Below are 22,414 nucleotides of genomic sequence, written 5' to 3'. Positions count from 1 at the left end.
TGTATTATGTTTTGGTTTTAAATTTATATGTATTTATTTGGCTGACGCCTTTATCCAAGGCGACTTACAACATTTATCATACAATTGGTTACATTTGTTTTGGTTTCTTATTTGGACCACAGGTAGGTCAAGTCATTTCCTTAGGGACTGTGGTCCGACGCCCAGGAGGACGTGAGGAGGGCTTGTGCCTCCTCCAGACCGCGAGGGGGCGTCCGTCCTGGTTCTGTTGGGGACCACGGGTCGAAGGCATGGAAGCCCTACCCTGTAGGGGCCCGTGGTCACCGCCAGGCGGCGCCCCAATGCCGGTTTATCCCAGGTGGTCCTCGGCCGGGGCTGGAGCCCGGCCGGGACGCCTTAGAGAACCAGAGGAGGGCGTGTGCCTCCTCCAGACCGAGTGGGGGCGTCTGTCCTGGTTATGAAGCCCAGCCCTGTAGGGACCCGTGGCCACCGCCAGGCGGCGCCCCAGTGCCTGTTTATCCCGGGAGCCCGGCACTTCCGCCACACCAGGAAGTGCCGGGGGGAAGTCGACCGGGGACACACGGACGGCTTCCGGGTGCGCAGCCGGCACTTCCGCCACACAGTAGTGTGGCCACCGTTAAGTGCCGGGAAGCAGCTGGAGCCCATCCGGGTTCCCATAAAAGGGGCCGCCTCCCTCCAGTCATTGGTGGATGTCGGGAGGAAGCAGACAGAGCTGGAGAGAGGACGGGAGGCGGCCAGGAAGGCACAAGAGACTGTGGGCCTGGACATTGGGGAAATCGGTGCAAGAAGGCACTGGGGGTGCACGTGAGCAATTTGTAAATAATATTATTGTAAATAAACGGTGTGTGGGTGAAAATATGCTGTCCGTCTGTCTGTGCCAGGGCCAGCGTTCACAGGACGTACAGTATCATTTGCAGGATTTCAAACAACAACCTTAGGGCATGCAAGTCCATACCCTTAACCACTACACCTCATGGGCCTTTTGGTTATACAATACTTACTCTAGTTTATTACCTGGTTATGAACTAGTGTCTGCTATTTTGACTACTGTGATACTCAGTGTCCTGAATAACGGACACTGATCTGTTTCGGGGCATCTTGTAGACATGACCAGGGCAAGTAAGCAAACAGACACAGATTTTTTTTATCAAAAGTGAAGCAGAAGTGTACTGTATGGAAAGAATGAAGGTATCCATACAAAGAGTACAATAAATAAATCATTTTTCTCTAAAAACAAATTGTGTCTTAAAAGCATTGTCTCCAATAAATAAATACACTTAAAAAATCCATACAAAGTCCAACAAGAGGCCAAGAGGTATTCTCTTTTTTTTTACATTCATGTCAGGACATCAGTAATGTCGAGTCCATAGCCCAATACTGTCTTCATTCACTCACTCACTCAGTCACTCTCTCTTTCTCTCTTCCATGGATATCTTTCCAACTAATGAGTGAGAGGTGGCTATCCATGATCCCATTCTTGTCCCTTAAACACTTATCCCACATCCTTTATATTCTTGTGGGTCTCTGATCTGCACCCAACATCTGGCACTCAGTAATTACTGCAACACATTCTCACTAATTGTATTAGTGATCGTACATGCTCATGTGCGATACACTCACGAAAAGCTGCCAGATAAGCGTTTAAAACATTTAAAAGCATTAATAAATGAACCCATTAAAACAACCCCAGATTCACCTTACTACAAGTATGTTTAATCTTCTGGTCTCAATTCTATTTCAAAGTGCTTTCTGGCTATTTTTGGCAGTGGATACTTTTTTTGTTTTTCTCTATTTGTTGTTTTTTCTTTTGTTTTATTAACTTATTAACTGTTTGCCCTTCACTCTCTTTTATTTCATAATAGTTAGGAGATCCTCATTTGTTTAAATTTGTTATCAATAGTTTTCTTTCTGAAGCCTTGCTGCATTTGGTGCCTATTGTTTTGAATATTAATTTCTTTTTGCTAATTACTTTTTGTAATATCTTAGTTTAATATGGCATACAGTTGAGTCTTGAGGAGGAATTTTATAGGTTTTGGTATTCCTCCTAAGCAAAATCACAAAAAAGAAGGTAAACTTAAGTCGTATCTCCTGTAAATGATTAATTATAGAAAATATGTTTGCTAGGTAATCCTGTAATACTGTCGTGCATCTGAGTCTCCAGATATAAATACACTGAACAATTTAAATATTGATGACCTGTCCTACACTATGGAGCAGCAAAAATGTATGAATTAAGTGAAAGAGAACTGATTTATATTTTTACTTTATCATGCATTGTAGGGGCTGACGGAACATTTTGTTTCAAAAATGGAGATGAAATTTATGTTTTTCAATTTCTTTGTTTTCACAAAGTAAACACATGGAACTTCAGTTCTGGTTGAAAATTAGTTTTATGTTCCATTCACACCTGCAAAGGATAGAGATACTGTATTATCATGGAGACAAGCTAAAAATCATATAACAAGGACACTCTGTTATAAAAAAGAAATGATAAAAGCAGTGTTATGAATTGCCTAAACACAACAACGAACTTCCTCACTCCAGTTAGCCTGTGTTATCTCCCTATCAAGACTACAGCAGCAATTTAGCAATTTACTCTTTAAAAAGAAATCATATTTTTAGTTTCTTGAGAATTTTTTTTTATTTTAGCTAGTGAAATTAAATATTTATTGATTTAAACAAATAACTGTGTGACATGTGATAAGAAATGCATAATAGTAAGATGACCCACCCTGACCTTGAATAGCTTGGGAAACACAAAACTTTGGTCTGGAGTTGTTCTTCTTTTAAAAGAAAAAAGAAAGAAAGAACCAGATCAAACCATAACTTCTAATTTGAGCCTTGTTCTACAGGTTCACGTCCCTGTCTATCAAGTGAGGTAGCTTGTAGCTTGCCCACTTGCCCACCTGAATAAACAACCTCTCAACCACCTCCTGTTGTCTCTCACTTTGTGTCAGCTTCACTTTCTCTTGCTGCTCTATCTTCTTGCCCAATAAACTCTCAAATCCAAGTTGATGGGTACACTGGTAGAAAGCAGCATTTAAATCCTGACTTTGGTGCTACATTATGGATGAAGAACACCCTCTGAAAGTTTGGTATCCCAAGCTGTTCCTGCTGTCCTGGCAATACTGAAAATTAAGGTAAGCTTATTGGCTCCCAGTCAGATGGATATGAGTTTAACATATTGTGGCGAGTATAATTATTTAGCTGAGCTTATGGGGCCAAAACGTTTTTACTAAAGGTGTGTCCGCACACTCTCTTAGTTTAGAGTTTAATGGAATTGCTTTGAGAAACCCACGAGTAACCACCAAGATGTAGAGAAAACTCCCCAGAAAAGCTGCAAAATGTAGTGAAATGCAACAGTCATAACAACTTTATAATTTATCTATGTACTCTCCATGGTAAGTCCTCTAGCACTTAACAGAAAAAAGTATTTTGTTTACATACGCAGTAAATCATGCACCACCTGCAGTACCTCTTCATCTGACTCAAAAGTCTTTCTGTCCTCAATATGCTAAAGATTACTAAAACCCCTGGACCTCATGATTTTACCAATTGTATTGAAAGAAATGAAACACGTCATCTATAAACCCTTATTACACAGATTTCAGCAATCACTTCGGAAAGAAGTAGCTGAGGATTGTAAAGTTGCAAATGTGACCCCAATCATCTAGAAGAGAGACAAATTGGGTCCTAGTAAGTACAAACTAGTTAGTCTTAGCTTCCCGGGTCCTCCCTGCGTGCATTTTGCATGTTCTCCTCATGTCTGTGTGGGTTTCCTCCCACAGCCCAAAGACATGCAGGTTAGGTGCATTGGCGATCCTAAATTGTCCCTAGTGTGTGTGTGTGCACCCTGCAGTGGGCTGGCGCCCTGCCCCGGGTTTGTTTCCTGCCCTGTGTCCTGTTTTGGCTGGGATTGGCTCCAGCAGACCCCCATGCCCTGTAGTTAGGATATAGCGGGTTGGATAATGGATGGATAATAAGAAATAAACGACAAAATGACCTAAATGAATATACAGTGATCCCTCGCTAAATTGCTTCCTGTGTGGTGCTTCACATACTTAAAAGCCCGAACAACACGTATTGATTTCTGATTGTTTACTTTTCTCTTTCTCTCTCTCTCTGACATTCTCTGCTCCTGAGGGAGGGGATGTGAGCACACTGGACTAGAGGATACCGACGCTCCTCTAAAAAATGCTGAAAGACTACCTTCATATTGCTCCCTTTCTTGTGGCTGCTTTATCGTGGTGCTTCGCATATTTAAGAGTCCGAACAGCACGTATTGATTTTTGATTGTTTGCTTTTTTCTCTCTGCCTCTCTCTCTCTCTCTCTCTCTGACATTCTCTGATCCTGATGCACACTCCTTTGAAGAGGAAGATATAATTGAATTCTTTTAATTGTGAGACGGAACTGTCATCTCTGTCTTGTCATTGAGCACAGTTTAAATTTTTGAAACAGCGACAAATGTTTGTTTGCAGTGTTTTAAAGTCACTGTTGCTACAACCTCCTGTGTTTCTGTGCAAATCTGTGACCCAAGCATGACAATATAAACGTATGGTTTTTACTTCACGGATTTTCACCTTTCACAGGGGGTTCTGGAACGCAACCCCCGCGATCGAGGAGGGATCACTGTAATATTCTAAATAGCAGCCAGCATGGGTTTATGAGAGAAAGGTCTTATCAAACCAACCTTTTACAATTTTTTGAAAAAAGCAACCAGAATAGCTGACAAAAACAAAGCATACAGCATAATTTATCTAGACTTTCAAAAAGTATTTGATAATGGCCCACACCAAAGATTAATTCTGAAACTAGAAGCTGTAGGCATCGGTGGTAACCTACAAAACTGGATCTCTAGTTGGTTAACCAACAGGGGACAAAGAGTACTAATAAGAGGAGAATGCTCCAAGTTTATCAGTGGAGTCTCTGAAGGGTCTGTTCTTGGACCATTACCTTGTCTGATTTATATTAGTGACATTGGTTCTGGTATAGTTAATAAACTACTGACAATTGGAGGGATGCGAGATACTGAGGAGAAAGACCTGGACATCCTTCAGAATTGAGCAAACACTTGGAAAATGCAGTAGAAAAGAAGATGGAAGTGTGACGATGTGGGTTCAGGCTCCACACTCCCTTTGATATTGGAAGCACATGAACCCAACACCGTCGATAATGTAACCGAGTGAGCTAGTCAATGGAGGCAAATAAACAATTGAGCAAGGGGTGGTATACAAAAGGTGCAATAGTGCTTTTATTAAAAGCAGTCAACAAAACAAAAACAGTGTTCAAATAAATAGTGCAGTTCTTCATATTCATTAAATAAATAAATAATCCATAAAAAGAACACGTGGAGGTTAAAACTCAATAGAAAAAAAACACATTCCTTTAAAATCGGAGGTTAAAATCTTCTCTTGGAAGCAGTCTTAAAACCAACAAACAAATCCGGTGCTCTTCTGTTAGCGTCTCACCTGCTAATCCCGTTTGGGCATCGCAGCAGGCAAGACGCTCTCTGCAGCTGCCCTCCTGAAACACACGCACGAGACTGGAGACCTCCCGATCCCTGGCTTCGGTATGGCACTCATCCCAGTCCCGGAGAACTTGGTTTCCAACCAACGGCCAGGTCGCCCACGTTGGGGATTCCAGCACCAAGTCTCCCGACTTCCGCTGCCTTTCAATGGCCTCTCTGCGGCCAGTCGCCTTCCCTGGTCACTCCCGCTATCTGATCGCTCAGCGGGAGCGACATCAACACAAACGTCTGGGTGTCGGCCTAACACCCAGCTTCAACGCAGCTGCCCACGGCTCATTCGCCGCCCGTCCGCTTCGCTCTTGCGGCTCTCTCTCTAACCGACCTGCTTCCTCTCCTGCTCCCGGTAACCTCCGTCCTCTCCTTTCCTTTCTTTCTCTCTCCATTTCTTTTCTTTTCACCTCCGAACGTTTCTTTCTTCCTTAAAACCGACTCGCGCTTCTTTTTAAAATGACGAGGGCCACAGCAGCTGCAGCATTAGCCGCGGGACAATCATGAATGTGGGCAGTTCCTCACCTGTGCACTAGGTGAGAAACGCCCACACCCTACGGATCGCCCCGCGGCTCACTATGGCCCAACGTCCCCTCGCTAAGCCGCGAGCACATCGATTATTTATTTACAATGAATGGCCTTTTGCTCAACGAGCTGTGGACCCATATCACCACAGGAAGACACTGTCATATAATTTAGGGGTATATGTTGATGCAACATTTTCATCAACTGAGATGTTAGATTATATTGTGTCAGATGCAATAGCTGATTCTGAACGGGAATATGTTATGGTGACAAGCAATTTATCTGATCCTAAAATTATTTTTATTAATGCTATGCACCTAACTCTGATGATAGAGCTTTCTTCCAAAATGTATTTGCATCTATCCCTAATGTGAACAAAAATTATAATTGCTGGAGACTTTAATTGTGTTTTAAGTCGAGACCAGGAATAGATCCTCAGATACAATGGTGATAACATCTAATAGTGCAAAGATAATTACACAGTTTGTAACAAATCATAACTTATCTGACCCATGGAGGTTCTTTAATCCTAACCTAAGAGCCTACTCCTTCTTCTCATTCATACATCATCATTATTCAAGAATTGATTATTTCCTCATACAGAATAATTTTTTGCCCACTATCAAATCTTGTAGGTTTGACAATATCGTTATTTCTTAACAATGCCCCTATGATCATGGAGCTTAAATTACTGCATCCTACACACTCATCTTGTAGCTGGCATCTCAACCCCGTGTCATTAGCTAATGAGACCTGTATATAATTCATATCCAAGCAGATTGACTACTTTCTTGAGACAAATGCATCCTCTAAGGTCTCAGCAGGTATACTCTGCGAAACTCTGAAGGTATTTTTAAGAGGACATATTATTTCATATCTTTCTCGCAAAAATATACTGGCAACCAAGAAGGTGTCTAAGTTAATCAGAAAATTACCAGAATAGATATAGAATAGGACTGGTCTCCAAATAAGGCACTCTGTAAGAAAAGACAGGTTTTGTAATCACAATTTAACTTCTTGACTACTAAAGAAATGGAACAGCTTATTTTTAATTTGCAACATCATTTTTCTGAACACGGAGAAAAGGCCAATAACATCTTAGCCAAACAAATCCATAAACAGGAAGTCTGTGATGCAATAACAGCAATGGACAACACATAGACAGAGATACAATTATTGACCATAAAAACATAACTTATACATTTAGAGAGTACAGTAATCCCTCGCTATATTGCACTTCGACTTTTGCGGCTTCACTCTATCGCAGATTTTATATGTAAGCATATCTAAATATACAGTATAATGCAGATTTTTCGCTGCTTCGCGGGTTCTGCTGACAATGGGTCTTTTTACTCCCGGTATTTGCTTCCTCAGTTGGTTTGCCTAGTTGATTTCATACAAGGGATGCTATTGGCGGATGGCTGAGAAGCTAACCAATCAGAGCAAGCAGTTAAGTTTTTGTATGCTGACTGGCTCAGCAATGGAGCGCCGAATTCGATTCCGCGGCTTTAACCAGGCAGTCTTGTCTCGCTCATTCAGCATCAATGTGTTTAGCTGTGTAAAGAGCTAACTTTTGTGCTCTTTTGTGTTTATCATTGTGCGTAGTCAAGCCCTTCGCTATGGCTCCAAAACAATCTGCTACTGCTTCAGGGGCCGTGCCCAAGCGCCAATGGAAGATGCTAACAATTGCCGAAAAGGTAAATGTTTTGGATATGTTGAAGGAAGGGAAAAGCTACACCGCTGTAGGACGCCATTACGGCATCAATGAGTCAACGATTCTTTTTATTTAAAAAGGAGGAGAAGAATTAAGATCTACGGCCGCAATGTTCTTTTAACCAGGGCACAAAACGAGCTGTAAGTGGACGTAATAAGGCAGTAGTCTGGATGGAATCTGCTTTAGGGATTTGGATTGAAGACTGCCGGAAGAAGAACGGTGGTGCTACACAGTTGCCTGAAGAGGCTCCTTTCGAAGGGCTGTAACTCTCTCCTTTTTTGTGCAGTAAAATTACGCTCATCGTTATCGGACAAGTCGTTGTGTCATTGTTGGTGAGTAACCATAATTAATTTTCTACTTACAGTACTTAGTACATGTACGTATGTTTAGTGTCACTGTTACACACATTTACTGTATACAATGTTTCTTACATTGCACGTATTTAATGCTGTTGGCTTGTCTATCGTAATGTCTGTAACATATGTGATATCGGAGACGCTCGATATCTTTAAAATAATATTTAGGTTTTACTGTATATAAACAGTGTGTTTACATACATAATTTCAATGAATCTTACCTAATAACTAAGAGAATACAAAGGGTTTATGCTGTGTAACTGTGCGGGGAATATTTATAAACAGTGTGGGAGAGTTTAAACGGGCTTAAAATATATAAAAATAACCATTCAAACATATGGTTTCTACTTTGCAGATTTTCACCTATCGCAGGGGGTTCTGGAATGCAGCCCTCGCAATCGAAGAGGGATTACTGTACATACTATAAGTCCTTATATTCTACTCAGTTTAAAGATTAGTTTGCTCTATTTTTATTAGCAACATTTATAGAAGCTAAGTCAAAAAAGTCCACCTCTGACTTTTTGTCAAGCATTAATTACCATCTTTCCTAAGAAGAACAAGGGCCTACTACAATGTTCATCATACAGACCAGTCTCTCTTTTGAATAACGATGTTAAAATACGCTCCAAAGTCTAGCCAGAATAACTGAGAAAGTGATTCCCTCTGTAATATCACAAGACTAAACAGGATTTATTAAAGGCAGACCCTTAACTTGTAATCTTTAATATTTGTTTAATATAATATATTCACCCATTTTATCTGATATATCAGATATCCTATTATCTTTGGATGCAGAAAAAGCATTTGATATGATTTAATAGGACTACCTCTTCATTACATTACACAATTTTGGGTTTGGCCCAAACATATTTGCATGGATCATACTACTTTATACTAGTCCAGAAACCTCAGTTTGTATTAAAAACATTATTTCAGATAACTTCAAACTAGAACATGGTACTTGACAAAGATGCCCATTATCACCAGTTTGCAATTGTGATTGAACCATTGGCTGTATAGTTTCGAAATGCATCAGCAATAAAGGGGATTGTCAGAGAAGGACTTGGACAGAAAATATAATTATATGCAGATGACACGATACTGCATATATCTGACTCACAAAATTCTGTGCCAGTAATCCTAAAAGCATTATCAAAAGATATCTGGACTTAAAATCAGTTTGAATAAAACCATGTAATACCAGACTGGACACCTTTCCATTTATTTTAGCAGATCAGTTTAAATATTGAGGGGTAAATACTACAAGTAAATATGAAGCACTTTTTGAACAAAATTTTGCTTTCTGCATTGGAAAAGTTAAACAAGACATATCTAGATGGTCTACCATCCACCTTACATTAACAGAGAGAATCAACAATGTTAAGATGGCCATCTTTCCAAAGCTGCTCTTTCTATTTTAAAGCATCTCCGTATATATTAACTAATAATTTAAAAAAAAAAATAGACTAAAAGGGTGACTCTATAACAGCGTAAAGCAGAAGGGGGCATGGCACCAGCCAAATTTCAATTTTTTTACCGGGTGGCAAATATATAAGCTATAAAGACCTGGACATCGACACAAATTGAGGCATATCCACGAGCCTGGTCTGCAATAGAAATAAAATCTTCCAGTACATCTTTATATTCCCTGCTGTATACCCCAGTTAATACAAACTACTGTCATTACACTAAAATTCCAATTACACTTCATTCTCTCAGAATATGAAACTGATGTAGGAAGGACTTTAGCATAGAAAAGCTTTTATCTGTTGCACCTATACATACCAGCCACCTTTTTCCACCCTCTCAAACATATACTCTATTCAATGTCTGGAAGATGTCAGGGATTAAAATACATAGAGACTTGTACACAGAAAATGTCTTTGCATTGTGTGAACCATTACACTTCAAAGTTAAATTTTCTCACATCAACACAATGCCTCCACAGCTTCCAAGCTAGAAACTTTGCCAAACAGAACCTGCCCAATTTTTCTTACACCTTGTTCTATTCAAGAAGAATTATTGATCAGTCTTGAAGTCTCAGATAGCATCTCTAAAATTTATACAAATATATATATTTTATAAATATATTCCTTTCCAAAACCCAAGAGTACATTGGGAAAAGGATCTGTCACTTAAATATTTCAGAAAAGGAGAAGAAAGCAGTCATGTACAGAATACACTCGCGCTCTATATGTGCAAAGCATTCAGTCATTCAACTTAAAATCTTTTATTGAGCGCATTTATCTCGTTTAAAATTGTCCAAAATGTTTCCAGGGCAAGATTCAACCTGTGAACGTTGTCATCTAACTCCATCTTCACTGGGCCACATGTTCTGGGAGTGACACCAAATGAACAACAGTTTGGACAAAAATCTTTGCATGTCTATCAGACAGCCCTGGATGCCACAATTATTTCTAACCCATTAACAGTAACTGTTTGCTGTACTCCCAGTTGGCCTTAAAGTGGAGAAGGACAAACACACTGTAATTTCCTTTACTATACTACTAGCACATAGACTTATTTTGCTCAAAAGGAGGAATCCCACCACACCACTCTTATGTCAGTGGGTAACTAATGTTCTATACTACATGAAATTGGAAAAAATCTAATTCTAATTTAGAGGATCTGTTCAAAACATTTTTAAAATATGACAAGATCTAATCAATAACATTTTTGAATAAACCTCCATTTCAGGGAAAAGGATACCCTTCTTTTCTTGCTCCTTTTACAGAGTAGCTGTGGTTGCTGGCTCCTCTCTCTTTCTCATGGGTAGGGGTTGAATGTTGCTTTAATTTGTTAAATTTGACTTGAATGTATGGAATATTATCTGTTTATAATTAAAATCAATAAAAAATGTTAGGTTATATCATTAAAAATGTTGAATGTAAGTCAATGGACATTATCTGCAAACTATACAGTAGTTCTAAAAGTTTTGGAATCAATAAAATGACAACGGTGCCCAAATTTATGCACCTGCCTGATTTTGTTTGAACAATTATTGCACACTTTCTGTAAATCCAATAAACTTCATTTCACTTCTCAAATATCACTGTGTGTGTCTCCTATATGATATATTTAACTGACATTTTTTATCGTAACAACCAATGATTTATACAGGAAAATAATGACTATTAACAAGGTTGCCCAAACTTTTGCATCCCACTGTATAATGCACTCGTAAGACCACATCTGGAATTTGTGTATAGTTCAGGTCTCCATGGTACAAAAAAGGCATAGCAGCACTTGAAGCTGTGCAGAGGAGATCAACCCAGTGTATCTGAGAACTTAAGGACATGACTTTGACAGACTCCGGGATTTAAACCTGTTTAGTCTTGAGCAGAGATGACTTAGTGGGGACTTAATCCGGGTATTTAAAATCCTCAAAGGCACTGATGAAGTCAATCCAGCAACATTCTTTCAGCTGAAGGGCGAATCACATACTGAAGGACATCAGTGGAAATTAAGGAGATTTGTCCTTAAAACTGAAGCCAAGAAACACTTCTTTATGCAAAGAGTTATGGGAGTCTGGAACAAACTAATGAGACCTGTAGTTGAAGCAGAAACTTTGACAAATTTTAAGAAAATTCTAAATGACATATTGGGACAGCTTAGCTATTAGCTTGATGAACTGAATGGTCTTCTCTAGTTTGTCAAATTTCTTATGTTTTTATGAATATATAGTACATATACATATATATTACATTATACAGGTCAACTGACATATACAGTACTTGAAATAATAGAAAGTATTTAAGTGCAATGCCAACTTGCAAAGCCTGCAGTGCTTTCGGCACTTTCTTCCATTCAAAAACTGTATTAAAATCTGAACTTTATTAGAACATGTGTGGTCCCACAGAAAAAAATATTCTGAATGGTAAATAGTTATGAAAGTTATTAACCAGGTAAATGATGAAAAGTCAAGAAAAGGATATCAAGAGAAAACCTGCACATATGCGTTCTTTAGTTTGTGGTGTCATATTTAGAAATGTCTGCACTTGAGGACATTTCCCAAATGTGACTTATTTGGTGAGGTACTGACTCGTTTTGGCTTAATTCCCTTTTCTTCTATCATCATGACAACAAAAGTGTAAATTACAGACAATTGATTGCAATAATTCGAACATTAATAAGTATTAGACACCATTGACTGTGGTCAATGAAATGCAAGGAACCGTATATAGAAAAATACATGTACAAGTCATTTTAGTAATAAGTAGTCATCTTACACATTTTCAATAAAGACTGTACTTGTATCTTTCTTTTGAATATTTCTTGTTATTAACAACAGGGATATATTTATGTATGATTTTCATTTTGTGTTCTGTCACTGTCAATATTTGTAGCTAGCATTAAATATTTTATGTGTTCGACCTAATTTTTTTTCTAAATCTTATGAAAAGGCTAAAACACAAGCAGTTTGCCAGCTTGCCACTCAAACATCCATGGTTATTGTATACAGTAATTATAAATTATCTTGTCTGTCCAGCTATCTGTTTACAATTTATAAAATGCAATTGCCCATGAATTAAACTCATGTGGTTCCTTTCACAAAGCTCCTTATTATAGGGCTTTTTAAAATATACACAATAATACCATGCAAAGCAATAAACTGACATGTGGACGCTTCTGTCGTGCATTTAAAGGATATATGGTAGCAGTTTTTTAAAAGAAGAACAAAAAGCAACAAATTAGTTAGGTGATTAAAGCCAAATGCACTACTTGATGAAAGATGAACAGATAAAACCTGTATTTTATGTAATAAGCAGGTTAGTTTTATACAATAATCAGGTTACATAATATAACCTGCTTTTTATTTTTCTACTAACAGCTATCCATCTTTTTTCTGAATCAGCCTTTTGTTTCCTTAGCAGCTGGTGAAAAATAAAATTTAATATAAAAGTCAAACAGAATGTTTCACAAAGCGCCCTGTACTTAAAAGGTACTTCACAAAGTATACCAGAGTACAATTATAAGCAACAGCTCACAATAACAGGTAGAATCAATTAATTAAATACAATTCAGAATAATTAATCAAATGGCCAAAAAAGTTAAAATACAATTAAGACTAAGACCAAGCAATACAAAAAGCCAAGTAATAAAGAAATGTAATGACATAAAAATATTTTAATGAGAAAAAGGCAAAGGTACAATAATAAGGAAGAGGTTAAGCAATATCAATTACATAGAAATTAGAAAATGTAGCCACAGTGTGTTATGAGGTGCATTTGGGCACTAAGTTCACTGATATGAAAAATGGAGATTTCACTTTTTTTTTCATTTACTTCATTCAATAGTGCAGGGAGGTGGCTCTGAAGCTAGGGGTCTGTGCTGGCAATCGGCAGGTTGCCATTTCGAATCGTGTAAACGCCAGAAGTGACTCTAATCCATTGCATGGCTGCACTCGGGTCCTAATCTGGGTGGTTTGTCGTGTGGTGGTTGCAGTAACGCGCTGTTGTCAGTGCATGCTCCAACCTCTTCATCCAAGAGTCAGTTATAACGTAATTGTTAAATAATTTTGTAACACTGAGTTATATTAAAGAGTAATAGCAAAAACAGAATGCAATTCCATGAGCTAGTAGTCAGCATTAAATATGTTTTTAAAAGCACTTTACAGTGGAGTTAAAAACGCAGTACAAACAGGCATGTGGTGCCTCAGTAGCTTTTAACTTTTCACTAAACCCAGGTAACTCGAAGGAATGCCTCCTAAGTGCTTCCAGTGAAACCTGTGAGGCTGTCACTGTATTTTTTAATCAAAAAATTAATGATATTAGAAATAACATAGTATATCCCTCCAACACTAAGGATCCTCCTAAACCCCAGCATCCTGTTATAAACAAATTAAACTCTTTCACTAGGATAGATTTACCTGATTTACAAAAATAATATCTCAATTAAAATCCTCTACCTGCGTCCTTGACCCGATACCAACAAGGTTTTTCAAAGAAGTATCGGGCGTGCTAATTGATAATATTCTTGACATAGTAAATTCGACTTTAGATATGGGGTCTTCCCAGACTGTCTTAAGACTGCTGTAGTTAAACCCCTTCTTAAGAAACATAATCTTGACCCCTCGGCTCTTGAAAATTTTAGACCAATCTCTAACCTGCCCTTCTTAAGTAAAGTTCTAGAGAAGGCAGTCATTATGCAGTTAAATGACCACCTCAATAAACATGCTATTCTTGATAAATTTCAGTCAGGTTTTAGAACAAATCACAGCACAGAAACTGCACTCGTTAAAGTAGTAAATGACTTGCAAGTGAATGCAGACAGAGGCCATTTATCTGTTCTCATCCTCTTAGATCTGAGTGCTGCATTTGACACCATTGATCACAACATTCTTAGAAATCGCCTTAGTCAATGGGTGGGCCTCTCTGGCACGGTCTTAAATTGGTTTGAATCCTACCTGACAGGGAGAAAATTTTTGTTAGTTGTGGGAATTACAACTCGAAGACACATGATATCCAATATGGTGTTCCACAAGGCTCTATCCTGGGTCCGCTGTTATTCTCAATCTACATGCTTCCGTTAGGTCAGATTATCTCAGAGCACAATGTGAGCTACCACAGCTATGCTGATGACACACAGCTGTACTTATCAATAGCACCTGATGACCCGATTCTCTTGATTCACTAATACAATGTCTGACTAGTATCTCAGAATGGATGAATAGTAACTTTCTCAAGTTAAATAAAGAAAACTGAAATCTTAGTGATTAGCAATAATGGATACAATGAGGCTATTAGAAATAAACTGGATACATTAGGATTAAAAGTCAAGACGGAGGTAAAAGCTTAGGGGTAATTGTTGACTGTAATCTGAATTTTAAATCATATTAATCAGATCACTAGGACAGCATTTTTTCACTTAAGAAACATAAGTAAAGTTAGACCTCTTATATCACTGAAAGATGCTGAGAAATTAGTTCACGCATTTGTTTTCAGTCGACTAGATTACTGTAACGCACTCCTCTCAGGACTACCCAAAAAAGATATAAATCGTTTGCAACTAGTGCAGAATGCAGCTGCTAGAATCCTAACTAGGAAAAGAAAATCAGAACACATCACACCAGTTTAGTCACTACACTGGTTACCTGTGTCATTCAGGATTGACTTTAAAATTCTGCTTATGGTTTATAAAGCCTTAAATAATCTTGCCCCATCTTATATATCGGAATGTCTGACACCTTATATTCCAAATCGTAACCTCAGATCCTCAAATGAGTGTCTCCTTAGAATTCCAAGAACAAAACTTAAAAGAAGTGGTGAGGCGGCCTTCTGCTGCTATGCACCTAAAATCTGGAATAGCCTGCCAATAGGAATTCGCCAGGCTGATACAGTAGAGCACTTTAAAACACTGCTGAAAACACATTACTTTAACATGGCCTTTCTATAACTTCAATTTAATTTAATTTAACTTAATCCTGATACTCTGTATGTTCAATTTCCTTATAATAACTATTCATGGTGGCTCTAAAATCGTACTGACCCCTACTCTCTCTTCTGTTTCTTTTTCTGGTTTCTTTGTGGTGGTGGCTGCACCACCAACCTACTCAAAGCTTCATGATGCTCCAACAATGATGGATGGATTTAAAGGCAGAAGTCTACGTGGCCATCATCATCATCAAGTCCTTCTGTGAGAATCCTAAATCCAAAGAGGACTGTTTCATTTATGTTAGGTAGAATGCCCAGAGGGGACTAGGTGGTCTCATGGTCTGGAATCCCTACAGATTTTATTTTTTCTCCAGCCGTCTGGAGTTTTTGTTTTTTCTGTCCCCCCTGGCCATTGAACCTTACTCTTATTCGATGTTAATTAATGTTGATTTATTTTGTTTTCTTATTGTGTCTTTTATTTTTCTATTCTTTATTATGTAAAGCACTTTGAGCTACTTTTAGTATGAAAATGTGCTATATAAATAAATGTTGTTGTTGTTGTTGTTTAAACAAAGCAGATTGCAATTCAAGGGATGTGAAACTGACATCTATTGATGTGTCTTAGGGGAGAAGGGTCTATGACTTACTGTTGTTCAATTTTCTTAAATGTAATATTTTTGAAAGTATACCCCAAAATTAGCAAAAAAAAAGACAAAATGAGCAATACTAGCATAAAATTACTATCAACATTACCCTGTGAAAGGAGGAAAGCAACTGAAATAAATTTCTCATCAAGCTATTAATATTATTTAAAAAACAGTAATTCCTCAAAATTATATAAATAAGTAAGAACTTGGAAAGAATGAGTTATTACATAACAGAAATACAAAAGGTAAAAATTATCTTAAAAGATTTTAATTCCCGTCTGAAGATACATGGAAGCAAAAGGGTACAAGATAAGCTGACTGTCAGTCTGTTGTACACCACATTACTAACCAATCCACTGTAATCCTGTTCTGTCCTTGTTATTAGCAGCCAGCATATCTCTGTCTATATTTATATCAGTTAGGGCAGCTGTACCTTTCCCATGTAATTAATTTCTTCAAGCACTGTTTAGCTGCAGATTGATAAAATCAGTTCTTATAATAATATTCTGCAGTTCATTTAACATTTGTAGTTCTACGAATATCTCACCTAAAGTAGCAGTAGACATTCACTGCTGTGTGAGCTGCTTGCATTGGGCATCTGAGCATCTGTCAGACAAGTAAAAGAAAAAAAAACACAAAACATACAAGTTCAAGCAACTGATCTCAATATAAAATTGAAACAGTAAACAAAATTCTAGCTGAAGTCAAACAGAATGTTCCTCTGTTTTAAGATAAACTATTTCCCAAATAACCAATACTCTTCAATGGGTGAATTTAAAATTAAAAAATGGGTATGGCACAACCTGCCTGAGTTATCTGAAGAAAAATTGAACCATCTTGACAAATTTCCTTGAAGAATAAGTGAGCCACATTTCAACTAATTTTTTCATGAGCTGGTGCAGGCGGAAAGAAGCAACACTAAAGGCCAAAAATAACCAAACAAGGCCAAGCTAAACAGAATCAAACAAAATCTAAAACTAACTTTAGCTAATATAATCCAGAATTGTGAAGTTTTGGTTAGAAAATCGGAGCCATTGCCAAAGAGAACAAAGTCAATGCCCCAGGATTTAACCAGGTGTCTGCAAAAGACTAAAAAGGAGGCTGAGGTGGCAGCCCCGTTACCAAAACTCAAGTCCCCCCGTGCTCAACATTTAAAGGCCGACAAGATAAGTAATGCAATTAAGAAACAAAAACAAATTACAAAATTATTAACAAACAGGGCCATACAAAATGAAAAATGTATAAACAATGGAATAAAATAATTAATGAAAATTACATTAACAAAAGGGGCAAGACTGTTTACAAAAACCGAGTGTATATTTGGATTTTACAATAAAAAGCTCAATGTCACTTCTAGCTAAAAAGGGAAAGGATATCAGAGCGAGTTTTTTGTATTTTGCCAATGAGCTTTGCCTCTTATTTTTTATTTCTCAGCCAGTATCCTCGTGGTTATTTTTGTACTAAACAGTGCCTTCTTGTTGACACTGCCAATGGATTTCTCTTAAGGAAAAATCTTCATTTCTGGATCCAGTCTTTTCTTATTTTTAAAACATTAGAAGAATATTTTCTTGTCAGTATAGCAAAAGACTTGTGATGTTTAGGGGTAAGGATAAATGTTTTCAATGGTGGGTTGGTGTTGTTTGCTAATGCCTTCTCTCTTCCTCCCTCTGCAGAACAGAAGATTGACAGCCATTCCACCTCTGACATCACTTCCGTTGTCCATCCTCTTGGACCCATCTGAAGGCCATATGACCAGCACTTCGACCATCTTAAAGCAGTTCTATTAGGAACACTGGTCTGAAAAGACTACGCTGCATTCATTATATGCTTTCTTTTTTCTTTGCTTCCATTTATAAAGGGTTATCAGGGTGGTGCCCCAACCTTCTAATGTTTTTGTGTCTCCTTTTACAAAGGGAATAAAATAAAACTTAAAAAAATCACTACAGAATAATGAAATGATCTGATAAACGGATTCTACAAGGTACAAAAAACTTAAAATAATACAAAATGCATGTATAATATAGGCTTGTTAAGTGTTCTATTGGAATTGTGAATTGCCTGAGCTAAAAGTTAAACCATGAGAGTTGGTAAATATGAAAAAAATTATATGATTGACAATGTATTTTTGTAACTTCACTGTAAAAATTTAGATATTAATGTTTTTCTTTTTGAATGGAGTTATAATTTAATAGCAAGTTAATTGCCTTTTTTGATTCTTTCAAATTTGCACTGACTATTATCACTGCAATAGGCAGCAGTACCATTGGTTTATAGTACCTAATGATGGATGTAATGAATTAAAGAATAAAAGAAAAAAAGCAATAAAAAAAATATTTGTATATACACATACATTCCCATAATGATTTAGAATTTGCAATTATAAAATCAACAGAATCTCTGTATTCAGTGGCTGTGAACACAGCACAATCAGCCCAGAAGATCAGCCACCACAAACTACATAACACTCCTTCTGTTTAATCGCTTGACATGCGCTTAACACATAATCGACATAATCAAAAGGGACTGTTAATGTACTATAACAAAAAGCAATGGAATGTTAATTGGTAAACTACAAGTTTATATGTATGCCATGGTCAGTCCTTGAGAATGTCATTATACTTCTGTGTTATGTTTCATAACAGTTTTAAGCACCAGTGCTCATTTTGTGTGAATTCTAGAGGTAATTTTGCTGCTGAAAAAAACTGGCACTATCTTAGATTTCCACTGCATGTATAGAGTTGGTACTCTCTGCTATAGTTCAATTGGGTTTCCCGAGTGAACTCTAATTATCTCTCAACATCAAGTAACAAGCAGTGAGACTGACTGTCAACTCTTAAATGGCCAAATGTAAATGAGCATGAATGTGGTCATTTGATGTTAAACCCAGAGTTTTTAATGCCTTGTTGCTTGGCAATGTTCTGACTTGCTGGTACACTGCACTGGATGAAACAAATTAAGAAAATACGTGAATGGTTGGATAGCTTTGTTGTAATTGAGCACAAAGTGGAAATGTACATCATTTAGATTAGGATTATTTATAGGGTGACTGCATAAAAAAACACTGTTGTTATCCAGACTGCCTGTGGTTTAGCATGTGTAATCACAAATGCCTGCTATACCACGCATAATGGTTGCAGATCTGCTTTAGCTGGAACATTTAATCAGTTACTAAGAGGACAATGTTAAAAACTTTTACAACCAAATCAAGTTAATCGGCTAAAGTAAAGGATATGGTATATAAGAAAACATCAATCTGATATTTGCTTTACTTTCTTAGTTTCATCCATCCATCCATCCATCCTCTTCCGCTTATCCGAGATCGGATCGCGGGGGCAGCAGCTTAAGCAGAGAGGCCCAGACTTCCCTCTCCCCGGCCACTTCTTCCAGCTCTTCCGGGAGAATCCCAAGGCGTTACCAGGCCAGCCGGGAGACATAGTCCCTCCAGCGTGTCCTGGGTCTTCCCCGGGCCCTCCTCCCGGTTGAACGTGCCCGGAACACCTCACCAGTGAGGCGTCCAGGAGGCATCCTGATCAGATGCCCGAGCCACCTCATCTGACTCCTCTCGAAACTTTCTTAGTTTGTCAAGACATTTTATTTTTTGCTTCTTGAAATCAGAGTCTCATCAACATTGTTTCAATATTTCAATGTTTTATTTTTATTTCTCTGGCCAAAATTAACAATCAGAATAAAACAGTATATGCATGAAAATGTAGCAGGGTTATGTTTAATTGTATTCTATAAATACAAGGATTGATTTAAAAGTTAGTTTTGATAAGTTTGGCTGGAGATTATTTCAATTTCTGTCACTAACACTACCAAATGTTGTGGTTTGTCTATATAGTAATCCCTCCTCGATCGCGTATGTTGCGTTCCAGAACCCCCCGCGATAGATGAAAATCTGCAAAGCAGAAACGATATGTTTGTATGGTTGTTTTTATATATTTTAAGCCCTTATAAACTCTCCCACCCTGTTAACATTATTAGAGCCCTCTAGACATTAAATAACACCCTTTAGTCAAAAGTTTAAACTGTGCTCCATGACAAGACAGAGATGGCAGTTCTTTCTCACAATTAAAAGAATGCAAACATATCTTCTCCTTAAAGGAATACCTGCTTTTGGGCTTTTAAGTATGCCGAAGCACCGCGATAAAGTGGCATTTTTTAGAGGAGCGTCCGTATCCTCTAGGCAAACAGCCTCTGTGCAAACAGCCCCTCTGCTCACACCCCCTCCGTCAGGCGCAGAGAATGTCAGAGACGGTGAGAGAGACAGAGAAAAGCAAACAATCAAGCACCAAGTGGGAAGCATATCGTATATCATTGAGGAGTTTTATTTAATACGTAATACATGCTCTGATTGGGTAGCTTCTAAGCCATCCGCGAATAGCGTCCCTTGTATGAAATCAACTGGGCAAACAAACTGAGGAAGCATGTACCATAAATTAAAAGACCTATTGTCCGCAGAAATCCGTAAACCAGCAAAATATCTGTGATATATATTTAGATATGTTTACATTTAAAATCTGCAGTGGAGTGAAGCAGCGAAAGTCGAAGCGCGATATAGCGAGGGATTACTGTACAAATAAAATGCTAATGATTGTCTGTCTGTCTCGCAAATACTTGCAAACCACTGATCCTTAATCCAGCTCTTAATCCCGAGTTTATGACGACCCATGACTCAGAGGTGTGGGCTACTTCAACCTCATAATTGGGCTTCAGGCCCTTCTCATGGCAAGTGTAGCATGGCACCACACTGTAGATGACAGGAAAGAACCGCAACAACATCTGCTGACAGTGAACCACTTGCAGACACTGAATGTGGCAGGAACAAATACGGCACCCCCTTGCACTGTGCACAACCTGCTTGTACTCGCAAATTACTGAGACTGGATCTACTCTGGGAAATTGCAAAATCTGATTTCATAATAGGAAGAAAAATGATTGCTTCAGCCTCCATGAAGTTATTAGGGTTTGGGTATTTCTTATGACAAACTGTGTAGACAAAATGATCAAGATGGTGACATGGATGTTCAGCTTTTAACCCTCATGAGGATTCTAGAGGGGGTATGGGAGTATGCCCAATCGGTCTACATGTTTTTTGTGAACTTAGAGAAGGCATATGGGATTCAATTTGGGGGGCTGGGAGAGTATGGGGTCCCGGGGCCCTAATAAGGGCTATTCAGTCCATGTATAATCACAGTGAGAGCTGCATCTGCATACATTTTCAGTGGATTTGGGATTCCACCAGGGCTTTGCTTTGTCTCCTATTCTGTTTAGTGATTTTCATTGACATGATATTGAGGCACAGCCAGGGAGAGGAGAGTGTCCAGTTTGGTGGCCTTTGATTGCATCACCGGTTTTTGCAGAAGACACAGTCCTGTTGGCTTCATTGGTCTGTGAACTCCAGTACACATTGGGATGGTGTGTGACCAAGTGTGAAGTGGCAGGTGTGAGGATCAGTATCTCCAAATCTGAGGCCATGGTCCTAAGTAAGAAAAAGTTGTCTGTCCTCTTCAAGTGGGAAGTGAGTTACTAAATCAGGCAGAGGGGTGTTCTTCACGAGTGAGGGGAAAGGAGATGGTGAGATCGATTTGAAGGATAGGGCCAGTAAGTACAATTCTGCAGTCGCTATACCGATTTGTATTGGTGAAGAAGGAGCTGAGTGAGAAGGCAAAGCTCTCAATTTACTAGCCGATCTCCATCCCTACCTTCACCTATGGTCATGAGTTTTGGCTAATCGATGAAAAAATGAGACTGTAGGTACAAGTGGCCAAAATGAGCTTACTCTGAGGGTGGCTGGTCTCTACCTTAGAGATACTGTGAGAAGCACAGACATCTGGGAGAGGCTCAGAGTACAACCGCTGACCCTCCGCATCAAGAGGAGTCAATCAAGGTGGTTTAGGTATCTGATATGGATACCTCCCAGACATATCAATGTGGAAGTTTCACGGGCACAACTAGCTGGGAGGAGACCCTGGAGAAGACCCAGGGCTCACTGTGGGGATTATGTCTCCCAGATCGCCTGAGAAAGCCTTGAGATCTCACAGTATGAATTGGCAAGTTTGGCCTGGGAAAGGGATGTATGGGCCTCACTGCTAAGACTGTTACCCCCGCAACCTGGTTTCAGATAAGCGGTGGAAAATGAATAACTTAATGTCATACATTGAAAATGTGTGCTAGTAAGCCAAAAGATTTTTTTTAAAAAGCATTTAGAGAGGAAGTGATTAGGTCATTTTGACTTTTTCTTGTTTTCTTCACTTTGCAGTTAATCTGTGTTAATGACAGAAGGCTGTAAACCAGTCTTGTC

Source organism: Polypterus senegalus, chromosome 14 (assembly GCF_016835505.1).
Source record: "Polypterus senegalus isolate Bchr_013 chromosome 14, ASM1683550v1, whole genome shotgun sequence".
Taxonomy (NCBI): domain Eukaryota; kingdom Metazoa; phylum Chordata; class Cladistia; order Polypteriformes; family Polypteridae; genus Polypterus; species Polypterus senegalus.
This window is presented reverse-complemented; position numbering follows the sequence as displayed.